Consider the following 15311-nt stretch of genomic DNA (forward strand, 5'->3'; position numbering starts at 1 on the left):
AGAAACTTTCTACATTCTCAGTGAAAAAAAAAAAAAGGGGTAAAGGAGAAATAAATTTCACTAATCTGCTGCTCTACTGCCCAACCTTCTGCTACAGTTTTTCCTTTAAATGTCATTTTGAATGTTCCTTTTTTTTTTTGTGCAGACAGTGTTTAATGTTTCTAATATTTGATGTAAAAATTCTGAATTAATTTCACTGTATTGAGCCTACTAAATATGATTTCTTTTTTAAGCATGTTGCTCTTAGGATTGGCTGTCAGTCACCTCATAAAATAAAGGTTATTATTATTATCAGTAGCGAACAATAGCTGATGACTTCAAGTTGAAGAAAGGTCAAGAGACTAATCACTGATATGCTTTCAGCAGCTATCTTTTCTAGTCAGGACTTAAGCAATTGTTAAAGGCATATTTTTTCAGCTTCATAATTTATCCTGGTTTTCCTCATTGTCTGTATATGTGCATGCATGTGCTCACTAATCCATCTCAAGTTAGGTCTTTTTGTATCTGCCAAGTTTCACTCAAGCAAATGAATATGAAAACTACAAAAACATAAACATTCCAGAATCTAGAATATGAATAATTGTGACATTCATGTATTGTGTCCCAGAGGGGAGTAAAGGGATGGGGACTCACTTTTTCTGTTAGTAGCTACCACATCTGTGGCATCCCTGGAGCAAGTTTCAATTCTTTAGCATGATTCTGAAACCAAGACTCCATTACTCTGCTTCTGCTTGGTCCATCCACCGCACTCAAGGGCATGAGATGCACTGCGGTTTCTCGAGACCTTTGTTTTAGCATTCTTGCACTACAAAGCTAGACCAAGTTTTCTGGAGATACATGCTTTTTCTTTTGATCTTGCAAACTATGGAGTGTCAGTAACTTATGAGACTGTTCAGGTCTGGGAGACTGAACAGAGCTGGTGGGACCTGCTGCCTCTGCTCGAACTTCAGTTAAAACATGAGAAGTTTATATAGGTCAGCAGTGTCTTCGTTCAAACTGAAGAAGTGGACCATGCTTGGAATATGTAATGTAGGTGGAGACACAGCCTGATAGAGGCAGAGAACTATTCAACCAAGGCTGGCATCAGCTGAATCCCTTCATTGTTTCTGAATGCATTGTTGAAACTGCTGAACAAATCATTATTGGTAAATGACTGCCTGAAATAGTCTATTTCTTCACTATAGATTTAAAAGAAAATATTAGAGCAAGAGAAAAAGTAGGTGAAATTGATTTCATTTAACAATAACCTTCCAGCCTTGCCTCGCGTCTCACTCAAATAACCTTTGTAACTAATTATAGTGGAGCCTGAAAATAAAGCACTTCTAGGCTGAAGGGGTTTAGAAGTCATCAAAATTATCCAGTGCTCAATATAGCCAAAATCCTATATGCTATTATGTTCTTGTGCCAACAAGGCTGCCTGCAAGTTAACATCTACAGAACTATGAGAGGAACAAGAGGCAAACATTGGTATCATCAAATGTTATATTGCTATCCAAAGACATTATGGCAGGCTGGGAAATCAATAATTTTGAAGTGCTTTCTTCTTTTGGCTTTGTATTAAATTCTGAGTGATTGTAATAATTGGTGGTTTTCCTCCCTCTTCAGCTCTGGTAGCATATCCAGACACTCAGCTTTATGCACTGTCCTGCCAGACTATTCTTTTTTCTTCTCTGCCCCTTAAAAGATTAGAAGTATGCGTCCACATTTGTTGGCTACTACCCTCTCTGATACAGATTTACAGTTACAAAAGGCTTATCTGTCCCCCCACTCCATTTGTCTGAGTGTGGATAGCCTTTCAGACCCCTAAGAGTTAAGATTTTAAGACTGTTTACATTAAAAGGACCTGTCGTTCTTAAAAATAGAGCCTATATTCCTCCCTTTCCCGCTTCCCAGATGATCTGTGTCTTGATGGTGATATGCCTGAGTCTCTGCTTCTGTCGGTGTTTTTCCTTTATGCTAAATATAGTATCTTAAATATCCCACACCCCTTTTTTAAATTAACGTTAAGGATACCAAATGCTCCGTGCACATTGCTGTAGGGGAAAATTTGTTTCTTATGTTTAATGACCTTCACCATATACTACAAGGTCTATCTGTTTACTTACTTGGGCTTTCTTCAAATCAATAGCTCCCAACTGTAGACCATGCACCATTAGTGATTCATGGAGCAATTGCTGGAGGTCCATAGAGAACTGCCTAGCAAAGAACAGGTTCCTCTGCATTTCCAGCTGCTATCTTACATTAAAACCAACAAAAATTATATTTAATAGTTTCTGAATGTCACTATTCAAAGAAGGCAATTGCTGCTGTTACACAAGGCTGATATCTAGTTGTGAAATGTTCTATGTGTTGACTAGTAGGAGGGGAAAGTGGGACTCAAGGGGTTGAAATGTGACCCACACCCCAGAAAAGTATGAGAACACTTGCTCTTTACAACTTCTCTGCCACGGCTATAAACCTCTGATTGGCCTGTATGCAACATCCTTTTGAGGCAAATCAGTTTTATGATTTCTAAACTCTGATGGCTTTAATTTGCTGTAATTTATCAGAGATTATGATACTTTGTACAGCATACCTATAAACAAGTTCTATGACAGCCTCGTTAATCAGGCTACATTTTAGAAGCATTAGCCTTTTGAATCCATGGCTTATCTTTCCCCATTTATAATTAGTATTCATTCAAATCAATATTTTTATTGCAAACTAGAGAGTTACACTGGGCCTGATCTAAACCTTCTTAATCCTTCAGCTGATGTACCCCAACATTTGGAAGGTGTTTGAAAACTTGGCTCCACATTAGCATATTGCAAATGGACTGTATTTTAAGCAGAGGTAGGTCTAAAGAGATCAGTCACAGAACTGTAAAGCTTGCTCTTGATACTTTTAACTTCGAGGTACGTGACTCAGAAGAGAGTGTGAGTTGGGCGCCTTTATTTTCCTTGAGGAAAGTAGGTGACCCAAACCGGAAAATCAAAGACAGACCTACTGGAAAAGAAGCCATGTAAAATTGGTCAGCATCTAGAAACCTTGCCCTTCCTACTTATGAAAGAATCATTAGACCATTAAAAAAAATATTTTCTTTATAGTGAAAGAGCTTCAAAAGGAGCTGGGAGAATGTCCCTACCCTGGACCAGCAGGAAACTTTGTCATTTGTGTTTTGACCACTGGGAGGTAAAGATATCAGAAGTAAAAATATGGTTCCTAGGACTTCCAGACTCCTTGCCAAATGTTCTGACCAGTATGCTAGTGTGTGTATTCGTAAGAGTTATCTCACGCAAACATTTACAGTTAGTTATCAAAGTCCAAGGCTACGGTTTGGTAAGACATTTTGGTTTATCAGCAATGTGTATTTAAAGCATGGACTTAAAAACATAACTTTGAAAAAGACAATTCATTCAGTGCATGTGAAGGGAGTAGAGGCTAGAGGATAGGAGCTTGAGCAGATTAATATGCCTTGTGCCAATATTATTGTGCCCAACATAATGTTGCATAGAATTACTTCCTAAACTTGCCACTCTCATTTCTCTCTTCAGTCAGTGGAGGACAGTTACTGTCACAGGGTGATTCATAAAAGATATCTTTGGATATGAACCAGGCTGCAGGGGTGCTTGACTCCATTGATAGTAAAGAGAGTTAAGGTGAATAAGAAGATGCAACCTACATACTCAGGTTATGTGAGATGAATTCACTCCTAGATTTGAAAGCATTAGAGTACTTAAGTAAAGGAGGATCTACTTGACTGGTCTTGTATGTTAGATAGCTGATGTGTTTCTCAGTTCTACCAAGACGTCAAGGCATGTGCATAAGAACTTGCTTAGGGAACTTTTAGAGGTCAAGAAGCAGATGAATAGAAGTTTTCAGGATCTTAATTTTGAACCTAAGTAGTTCAAATTTGTTTACACTTTTTTCATATTTTGCATTATCTGTATCTGCCCAAGGGTGCCATGTCACAAAGACAGTCGCTTCCTGAATATCTCTGAGTACATCCAGGTCTTGAATCTTTATGTGATAATAATGTAAAGAAGAACTAGCATAAGTTATAAATATGATTCTTCGTGTGATGAATTTTGGGGAGGGGAAGAGAAAGTAACATACTCTCAGCTGATGGAGACAGAGCACAGAGTGTCTCATATAACACTCACTGGCAGAGTATCACTCCAGAACTTGCGAAAAACCAATGAAGGATACTGAAATATGTTTTCCACCAATGCTATCACTTTACACCGATCTTCACCACCTTTTATGTCTAAACATATCCACAGCTCTAACGCACTTCCCTTTAGTGGTTAACAAATGACCAATCTTGACAATACATTCTGATGTTCAGTATGATTCTGTCCTCACCTAACCCAAAAGCTGTAATCTCCTATCAGATATATGCTCCACTGAAGTGTATTTGATACTTGTCTGGAAAAGCAGACAATACTTGTATCCCTCTTCTTTTCCTAGACTGGCGAGTGAAGTAATGGGCAGGACCTTGGAACTCAAGTGTGATGAGGACCAGTGGTCACAACTGAAAACGAAGCTGTGAGCTGTGCTTTTCTGAAAATTTTACTCATAGGTCTCCCTTCACCCATCCCATCACACCAAGTCATGAAAATGTTAGCTGATACCATGAGAAACAAGATAAACAAGAGGATTAAAACTCATCTTTCCAAATAAGAGTTTGCATCTCTTCAACAGAACTTCATAATATCATGCTGGGTGAATTGCTCAGCAATTCTATGGCAAGGATTCCTGCTCCCACAGATGGACAGCTCTGCTAAAATGGCACCCTGCTACGAAGAGCACACAAGACAGCTACAAAAAGGTATGATAAATGGTATGGAAGGGATAAAGAAAGTGAAAATGTTTTTTGCGGAGGTTAAAATTGCAGACTTTGGCTTTTGTATGAGATGTTATGAGAAAATGCGTGTGATGTGAGCAGTTTGTAATGACTGAGAATGTTTAATCACAGGCCAAAGGGAGAGGGAAATTTTCAGGGTCAACTTCAGAAACTTTAAGAATTAAATATTTTTAAGTCAGTCCCACAATTCTGATGAATACATTCAATACAGTTTAATTATGGACTATAATTTTTCCACGGAAATTTTGCTGGTGCTTGTACACATCCACTGCTGTAAATCACGTCAATATGCACAAAGGGGTTAACGATGACTTTATGCTGTGCTCGCTCTGGCTAGAAACACTCTGTTCTCACCCACCCTTCAGTCAAGATGTGGGCAAAGTAAATTGTAAGGAGATGTTATACTTAGCACCTAGCTAAGTATACGCTCTTCTACGCTGCGCCATGTGTGGATAACATGCATCCACAGAGAAAAAACGAGCTGTCATTGTAACACATGAAAGTTAATAATCCTTTTTTGTCATTACAGTTCTTCAACTCAGAGATGGTACTGATTGGAAGAGGGTTATACTGATTCTGACTTCCAGTCTATTGTCTCCATTACTGTGGATGACCTTCCTTTACATTGCTTTGACATGCCCTATCTGAACAACTGAGAGCTGACCTTCCTTCAAACACTTTCCTGTGAGTGCCCAGAGGGTGGCAACAACCTTCTACAATTCACTGAGAAAGACTCACGGAGAAGCTCGTTGTACCGCAGCATCAAGAAGCAGGTGCTGTGCTTCTACAAGGCCAAGTGAAATGTGCAGGTGAGCAAACCCTGGAAAGAACAAAGTCAGTCAGCTATGGTTTTGCAAAGTGGATGCTCGCCTGCACACTGAAGTATTGCAGGTGTTGAAATAAAGAGCAGAATCTCTCTGACAAAACATGAAAATCTCCTTTTAAAGGAGTGACGTGTCACTTCATGAGAAATATCAGACAAATTACATCCTAGAATGATTCCATTTTCTCCAATGACTGTAAGAAAAACTGCAGGATAGCTTGAGTAACCAGTTTCAATGTAGACATCTTCACTGTTGATTTCAGTGGTCGAGGGATTCAATTTGATATTAAATCACCTACCTTTAGCAGTCTGCAGGCACACTGTAGCCCCATTACAGTTAATGGAAAGCAAGGACTTTCTTCAGAAAGCCACGAAGCTACATCTGAGACAACCCCAAAGAATGCAAGGCATCCACACTACACTGGCAGATATGATACGAGAATTAGAGAAAACATTCCCTTCCTGAGCTAGTAACAGCTAGAGTTAGGTGGGGGTCTCCTAGAGCATCTCTGTAGACAACTGTGTTTAAACTATCAAATTCCACCTCCCAGTACACATTTAGACTGTTCCATGTGGACTTGAATTCAGGTGTCATTAGTTTAAGCAGGATCCTACCCATGAAGTTGGATGAGATTATTCCCATACAAAAGATCTGAAGACCCATGTCAGTTTTGCAATGCAGGTACCAATAATATGTTTGCTCTGTGAATTTCTCCTTCTCTAATGAGTATGGAGAGATATGGAACTACTGGAGAGAGTCCAACAAAGGGCCATGAAGACAATTAAGGGCCTGGAACATCTCTCAAATGAGGAAAGGCTGAAAGAGTTGGGCCTGTTTAGTCTAGAGAAGATAAAGCGACATCCTTTCCCACTAATTAAATTATTTGCATGTTTTATAGTGCAAATGCCACACTTTTCACTGGGTATTTTTATCCCCTATCTATTTTAAAATACAAATTAACTTGCATGTGTGTGTGTTTGTGTGTCTGTCTGTCTGTTTGCATAGTCTTTCAAGATAAAATCTCCCCGAGGAGGAAAACGTGCTGAACATTTGTACAGTAATCAAGGCAATTGGCAAGTTATATCACAGGCATCTTTCCTCCCATTTTGGACAGTTTCTTTCATTTTTATGTTTCTAAAACAACATGGATGGTTGAACTAAAAGAAAAAAAGGCTTTTAACCAAAATTGAGAAATGTCCTGAACACCAGGTTGCTTGTGTCACCACAGTGCTAGATATTATCATCATATTGCATAATCTCAATGCATTGAGATAGTTTGGATCATGTTTTGCTCCACAGATAGGACAGTATAGCCTAACATTTGGCCAAATTGCCTTGTAACTACAAATTCGGATTTGATTTTTTCCATTTGCCCATTTGTTCTGGATAAATTGAAGCCAAAGATCCTTCCTTCTAACATTTTCTGTAACAAATTCAATTTGTAGTGCTGTGTAATAACGGACTGACCATAAATGGTGCAAATCTGCCAGTAATTGGCAAGCAAATGCTGTCTGAATTTGATTATGTTTATTCTTATAGAGCTCAGGTCTTGCAAAGGCGCACATTTTGTACACAAGTGTTCAGGGCATTCAAGTATCTGCAGGACTGTGGACTAGTAAGGCATGCATGTTCCTTGACTTACTGCAGAATTTAGAAAGCAAAGGTGTGTGCTTGGAGTCAGTCCAAGGCAATATAGGCAAAATTTAATTTTTGTGCTCTCAGGACAAAGAACTGGGACTGAATCATGTTCATGCCATGGCAGCGGGTGGAGCAGATGTGGTGGAAGGAAGAGTGGGGAAAGAACACTTCAGAATCAGTTTTGCTGGTTCCACAGCCTCCACAGGGAAAGTAGAACCGTGACTTTGGCTTGAGGATCCATCTATGTAACTTCTTTAAACGCATTGCTTCCCGGCAGCACCTATCTCCTCTCACAGCTCCAGACTTCCTTCAGTGGTGGCAATGCTAAAAAGTAACCCAGCTTCTTAGGACTTTAGTGAAATAAACATTAGGGCTATTGTGGATTTTTTTTATTTATTTTTGTTTTTTACTGTATGGAATTGCCTACCTCACTGATGCATAGATTAACTGCCTTAGTATGTCCAGGAACCACACACACAAAGCAGCCTGTGCTCCCCATGGCCAGATTAGTTCAAATAGCAAGGATGTCTTACAACCAAAGAAAAGAATGTCTGCATTTTTACAGCAGAGCACTATGCAGACAGAGAAAGAAGTTAAGCAGCTTGCTAACAGCATCCCAGGAATTAGCCCTGGGTAACTCAATATGCATAAGCAAGTGCTTGCCTAACTAAATTACCTGATAATTCTGATATTGGCTGTTGGGTTTGTATAAAATTATGTATTCATACATTTTAACATGGAACTCCCAGCTGATTTTAGTGGGGAACTCTGCAGAGAGAACATTGGCAGGCTACCTCTCTGACTGAGCAGGGCTGTGGGAGGCTTAAGTGTGTTCTGGGTAATGTAGTCTGATTTCTGTTTTAATGGACTGAATAACTAGAAGAGGCACTTATGTTAAATGGCCCGACTGAGAACTCAGCAGCCAGTCAAGGTAAGATAGAGTTTAAGGTAAAAGTAATAATCTGTAAGAGTTTAAATCCATTGTTCCAAGCGAGAATATAATGTCTAGTACCAGAGCTCAAGAGAGCTGGGGGGACATTCAGTTCTTTATCTGACCCTGCTGGTGATTTGCTGTCTGATTTTGCACAAGTTTAGGGAATATTCCCGAGTTCTGATTTAAATGCCCATAAACCAGTTGTATTAGAATTTATTTTCCACTTGGGAAACCATGGGAGGAGAGATTCTGGAGCTTAACAACTAATGGTCCTGAAGTGCTTGAAGATTGCCGGATGAGTGATATTCAGTAAATATAACATTTAGAGATTTAAGTTTAATCTATCTGAAGTAATTCAGGAGGATCTCCACTGAAGCCTACTGCGTTGTAATAGCACAATGTTAGCATAAGTAAGATCACTTTGCATCCCATCGTTAGGAAGAAAAAACCTACCTCTCACCAGCTTTACATATTGGGTTGCTGTTAATGCCATTGCGCTAAGTTAGGAGATAATTTCGGGTGAGCACTCTTTCATACCCACACTACAGAGGCAACTGTCTGCACAAGATGCTGTAGCTGTTTGCAAAGTCACAAAGAAAGTTTGACCAATGATGACATGTCTTAATCCACGCTGTGGATTAAAGCCATTCAGGATGTCATGTGAAAGAGAAAAGCCCAGCAATCTGTAAACTTGATATCAATGCTATATCAAGGTGATACTATTTTTTAAGACAAACACTGTAGTCTCTTGATGCTTAAAGGACTCAGGATGGAGGAAAAATCACTGAAAGAGGTTCTGGACTTGCAGTAAATGGGATGAAAATTTTCTTTAATATTATTTTAAACATTTTTCTCCAAAGCTTTTGAATTTCCATCACTAGCCCACTGACTCTGGGGAGAAATTGATTTTAAAAAATAGTAATACAGTAGCCCAGTTAAAAGTGAATTGAATTCAAGCACATTCAGGGTAGTACGAAACTTTTAAAAGACAAACATTTTAGAAAAATGCTGAAGGGAGTTCCTAGCTTTCCTCCTTTTTGGTACATGAAGTTTATGTGCTTCTGACAGACAGAAACTAAAACAGACTAAAAGGATTTAGTGAAAAGGTGACCTGGTGAAGTACTTTTTTTTTCTGTTCTTTTGGGAGCAAAAAGGTAGGGTTAGCTTTGAAATTTCAATCATAACATCAGCAGGGTTAAGAGGAGAGCTAGTTCAAAGGAACACAGTTCCAAAGAAATTGAATTTTGCCATATGGTCTGCAGTGAACGGAGAGCCTTGGTGTGTACATAACCTAGGCACCTAGATAAGGTGGTTCTTCATCTTCAGTGAGTCAGTGGGAATCTACATTCCCAATAAAGCCGGTGAAGAAAGCTACAAGGTGATCCGGTCTGCTTGAATTAAGCACAAATTTTCTTCTCACAGTGCAGGGAAATAACAAGAAACGTGAGCTATCTTCTGCTAATAGCCACTAAGGGGAAGGTTCACTTAAAAAAGGAAAGGGTGTCAACGTTGCCTATTCATCACCTCCGTTGTCACCTTTGGTCTAAGGAGTGTGAGCGTCTCCAGTCCCCTCAGCTCAGCCAAACCTCCCATGTCTGGCAGAGTGCTTGGACCACCAAGTAAGAGCTGAGAGAAGGAACAGTACTTTCAAAGAACAAGGTATTTCAAAAGTAAAAATAAATAGAAAAATATTCCCTTGTTGTTTTAAATCATTACATTAGTTTTGGACTTTTATGGACTGAGCAACCAACTTTGTCTGAGCTACTACAGCTCTGATTCAGTAAAATTCAGTTTAAATTCAAGTGCTATGGACTCTGCTTTCCTGAAGAGAATACAACCACCTTGCAAACTGGGAACTTAAAATGCAAATCACTGACATTTGTTTTTAAACTCCAGAAAATCTCAGGCCCAAAAGAGAAACTAATTGTGTGAGACCATTTCTGCCTATTGGTACATAGGGCATGAAAACTCAAGTGCTTTCAGGCACAATCTGAACTGGGACATTTCTGGAAAAAATGTTTTTGTTGTTGGGCAAAAAAGAGCAATGATAGCCTTTTGTGTCAAAAAAAAGAAGTGTTTTTTAGATGCTTAAGCATGGAGAAAATTCCTAGCAGCCCCCACCCACTCCTGCCCCCAAACTTAAGTACCTACTCTTTTTTAAGGTGTGGGATTTATGTATTAACTTTCTCTTGAACATTTCTTCCTTGGCTCCATGTTTTGAGATGGATATATTTTCAGGTCTTTCTCTCTCTCCCTCCATTCATTGAAGAGCCTTGTAACTCTATTCGTATGTCTTAAAGTATGTCTGTTATTAAAAACAGTATTACTTGTTTTGTCTTTTGTGGGTTCTACGCAGAGGGTTGCCATGCCCTTGCTTCCAGTGCAACCAAGAGACACTGAAAGATGCAGCATCAAGGTGTGGTGAAAGCACAAGCATCTCATGCCTGTACTGCAACATGGAGTGCATACCCCTGTGGATGAAGACTGTATGGAAGGAAAAAAAGCGCTTTGTTTTTATTGTTTGAAACATGACAGTTCTGTCTGCATGGGGCTCAAAGGACTGTCTGCAAGGGGTAGACAAGCCTCCTTATCACTAGTTTCAAAAGTTCTTTATTCACAGCACAATTTTTGCTTTGAACCAGCTGTTCAAGTGATGGAGCCTGGACAATACCTTCTGTTGTTTTCCTATTTGTTTACAACCTGCCAGTTCCACATACAACACAAATGTCATCAATAGCAGTGTTGTGTCCTTATGATAGGGAAAAGACAAGCCTGTATAGACTTTATTTCTGTCTCTGGAAATAAGCAGGAGGCTGAGACAGCATCTATACAGTAAATTGAATAGTGGGGGCAACACTTTTTCAGCCCTGAGGCCAACTGGCACTGGATAGCCACAGACAACGTACTAAACGGGAGGCCGTGTCTCAGCTATCTAATGGGGATTGCCCTTCCTTGGTTCTGACCCATGAGCACCCCTGGGAACTCTTTGGGAGAGTGGAACCCCTTGGCCCTGGAAGAAAGTGCGCCAAGAGCTGTTTAACAGTTTAACAGTTTGACAGTGTGGATGACTGAGCTGCCTGGTGTCTGAGCCCTGACACTGCCCCATTCGCTTTCATAAAGTTGCCTTGACGATCTTTTGTGGGTTTCAGATGTTACCATATGTAGTCTTTGTATCTCACTATCAATTTCAGGTTCTGTAGTCAAGGGTTTGGAGGTGGGGAGGGCAGGAAATGGCTGCAAGGCAGAGATCAACCGATTCAGTAAATTCTTGGGATAACACAAAGAACACAAAAGAATATTCATAAAGTATATTCTGCCTTAAGAATATAATATATCAGTGTTTGGACTGGAATTCTATTACAGAATTTAATTTTCAACATGGAAGAAAGAAAAAGGAAGGAAAAGAGCACCCCAAAACTCTTAAAATGAACTGTATGTTTCTATAAAAATGCGCAAACTAATTTTCTGTTTATATTCACTTTTCATGAATGAACTAGTACTTTTTCATATATAGGAGGAGCTTTTATGTTATAGCTTGCTTTCTGCCTCCACAAACTGGCAATGAACATTACAGCATTACTTTGGAAGGAGAGATGCTTAATTTTTCTTAAACAGACTGTATAGAAGTCCATTGTGATCACGATATCATTTGGAAAAGCAGCTAAAATGGAGGAAAATACTTCAGTGTAGTATAATGTTCTATTCACTGATAATAGGTGACTCGTACTTGATCATAGCCTTAGATTTCTGTTTGCAGTACAGTTACACAGAATGAAAAGCACTGGAAAGTTGTAGATAATTTTGGTTCAATTATATGGTAGAAATTTTAATTTCTGAAGCTAAATTGAAAATAAAAGATAAGCGTATAGTTGGCTTTATTTCTTCTATTGAAAAACTTAAAAAAACCCATCTGTCCAAATGCTAGAGAGGAAATTAGACCTTTTAGCTATTAGAATTGTATATCGCAATGAGACGTTGAGAGAGAGAGTAGAAAAGTTCACTGGGCAGTGTTAACAGCCTTCACATGTAGGTTGTTCAAGGGAGTGACGTTTCCGCTTAACTAGCTTAGAAGGGCAGGAAAAGCAACCAGAAGTTAGCTTTTAAAGAATAAAGAACCAGCTTCTTTCATGTTTGACTTCCTTTTATTTCATGCTGTTAATTGTATGTAGAATTTTATAGTCAACTAAAAGGTGTCTTGAATGGACCCATAGTACTGGATCCTATAAACAGATCAAGACAGAAATGCCATCTCTGATAATATACAGTTTAAAGGTATGTCTGTGCTGTATAGTGAATGTTAGTGAGATACCCTCAAATGTGTTCACACAGAGATAACTCCAAAGCGAGGAACAGGATCTGCTTGAACCAAAGAGTGCTGCTGATGAGCAGGGCTTGTTCCCTCAGGCACAGCCTCATACCAGCACCACTTTCATTCCTCATGCTGGTACCTCTGAAGAAATCTGCACTGTATGCTGTGGGCACACTGGTACATGCAGGGCTTTGAGCACCAGGTTCCACAGCAACCGCCTGAAGCATCAATGCTGTGCTGTAAGCTCAAGAGTTAGACTGTTCCTCCAGGGCATCAGCGGAGCTGGAGATGAAGAGGAAGGTACGAGACAGCAGATGGTTTTAAAACAAACAAGCAAACAAACAAACACTCCAGAAAACAGATGGGAGAAACCAAGTGGGATGAGCATGACTGGGATGACGTGGAGCAGTCTAGAGCAGCAGCTTTGCTGTGAGTGTTCATAGGCTGGGTAACTAAGGCACTACAGAAAGGAAAGTGGTGAAGGAAGTTATTGCCTCTTTGGGGGATGTGGGAAGAACTACTGCACTAAGTCTTTTAAGTTGGAAAACAGTAGATGTGCTTTTTATCAGTCATCTTTGAAATGGACCTCCAGGAGAATGGCAATGAATTTCCACCATTCCAAAGCCGAACTCAACAGGAAAAGACTGTGGTCCTCTGTTTACGGTTTTGTCATTCAGCTCTACCACCCCTCAGATGAGTAACTCCATAACCATGAAATTCTGTGTTCAAAATCCAATTCAGACTTAATATTGCAAATCTTCACCTCCATTTTTTTCTCATGCCATAAAAGGAAGTGTGGAGGCTCCCTACTTGTACACTGAATGATGGTGCTGTGGAATAAAAAACAACACAGGTCTGGATTGCCCGCTTTCCTTTGGGTACGTTTTTTTTTAGCCCATCTCCATGAATTTACGAATGCAAATGTGATTTAATAAAGGACAGTGGGTGTCTGTGTGATGTAGTTGCAGGAAGCAGAGAGAGATGGGGGTGGAGGGCGGATAATTCTAATCAAACTGCTCACACCTTGCCCTCCTTGACATGCAATACCACTTTAAACAGCAGTGCTCTAATAGAGAAAAGAGCTACTGTACTTACCCACTCAGTAATTTGCATAATTTTGAAGAGCTGAAAATGTCACTGCTGTTTTATGATAATTGTTGGGAAATGATTAGCTATAGCATTTATACATTCCAGAAGAAAAAAAATATTGTACTGTTCTCCCTTTAATATTAATAAGGATTAATAAAATGAAAAATAAAATCACCTTGGAGGACAAACATTATGTGTAAAATAATAGGTGTCATATGAAGGCACATGAGCTATCCATCCATTTGCTGTAGCTTGTCATATCTGGGAAAGACTTTAAAAGACAGGCTCTTGACTGCCCCTCATACAATTTCAAATGCAAATTTTAACAACAGGAATAGCTAAAAATAATCTATTATTTTCTTCCTTCTCTGTTGTGTAGCTGTGATTAGACTAGATATTTAGATACTCCAAAATGATGTCTCCTGTAATCCAAACATTTTTTAATTGTGACAGATGTACATGAGCTGCTCATCTCTTGTTCATCACTCTTCTCCCGGCTAAACCCTTTGATAAGATGATTGAGACATCTGTTCAAGGTAACAGAATGTAGTCCTCACAGCTCCCTGAACTTATGAAGAGCTGTAGTTGTAGAGATACATTAAGTAAAGAGTAGCTCCAACACAAATGCTTGAGGCAGCGTGGTTTCATAGGGGTCCATTGTCCAGCATCCTTTCACTTTCCGTGTCTTTCTCAGACTCCTCTTTTTCTTTTGCCGTAATAAAAGTACAGCTGAGATTTAGAAAGGTCATTTTTACAACACTTTGAAAGGCTAGACTGCAACTTCTTTGCCCAACTCCTCACACTTACAGTCTAGAAAGGAGAGGAGCAAAGAGATGGCAATTACTATTACATAGATGAAGATGAAAGTTTTAGGAATATCTTTTTACCCAGCACCATTTTACAGAGGATGAAGAATCACATATTTGTATAATTTTGAAATTTGTATAATTTGTATAATTTTTTGAAATGTAGGTGAGAGAATAAAAGGTAGCCTGGACTGGCATGAAAGAACAAACACAGCCTCACAGAGAGTGGTCACTCCATCTGGTGTACTAAAATGTGACTGTGTGTAACCACCCAGAAGATCAACCACACCTTCATGTGCAAGGGCCAAAATTCCAATAACTGCTCTGCAAGTCAGAGTGGTATGACTTGCTAGAAATAAAGCTGATTGTGCTGTCGACAGATCTCAGAGTGGAAGAACACATTCTCCACCTTTGCTGGAAAAGTTTGCAAAGATTATTTATGATACAGAAATCCATATGGTTGTAATGCAGTATGTAGAACTCTATATTTATCTGGACTATTTCTATGGTAGTGTGGCTCTCCACCCACACAAATTGACCCTATGTCTCATAATTTGTGTCTACTATATTTGCTATCACTAGAAGACATTGGATACTGTAGCATATATAGACCTCTCACTCACAAACTATGATCTTAAGTTTGATTTTCTGTTTTTTTTCAGATCATATTTCTTTCCCTGGAAATCAGATGAGAGCATCCCTTTTTAGAAATACGTTTAATCTTTTAGGGATTCGAAGGTCTGGTGAGTTGTCCGATGCTTAATTACCCTTACTGCTAGGAAAATGCAGGTATTGTGTTATTTCAAGGTTGAATTTGTCTAGCTTCAATTTCCAGCCATTTGATCTTGTTAGGTCTTTGTCTGCA

This window comes from Rissa tridactyla, chromosome 3 (assembly GCF_028500815.1).
Source record: "Rissa tridactyla isolate bRisTri1 chromosome 3, bRisTri1.patW.cur.20221130, whole genome shotgun sequence".
NCBI lineage: Eukaryota > Metazoa > Chordata > Aves > Charadriiformes > Laridae > Rissa > Rissa tridactyla.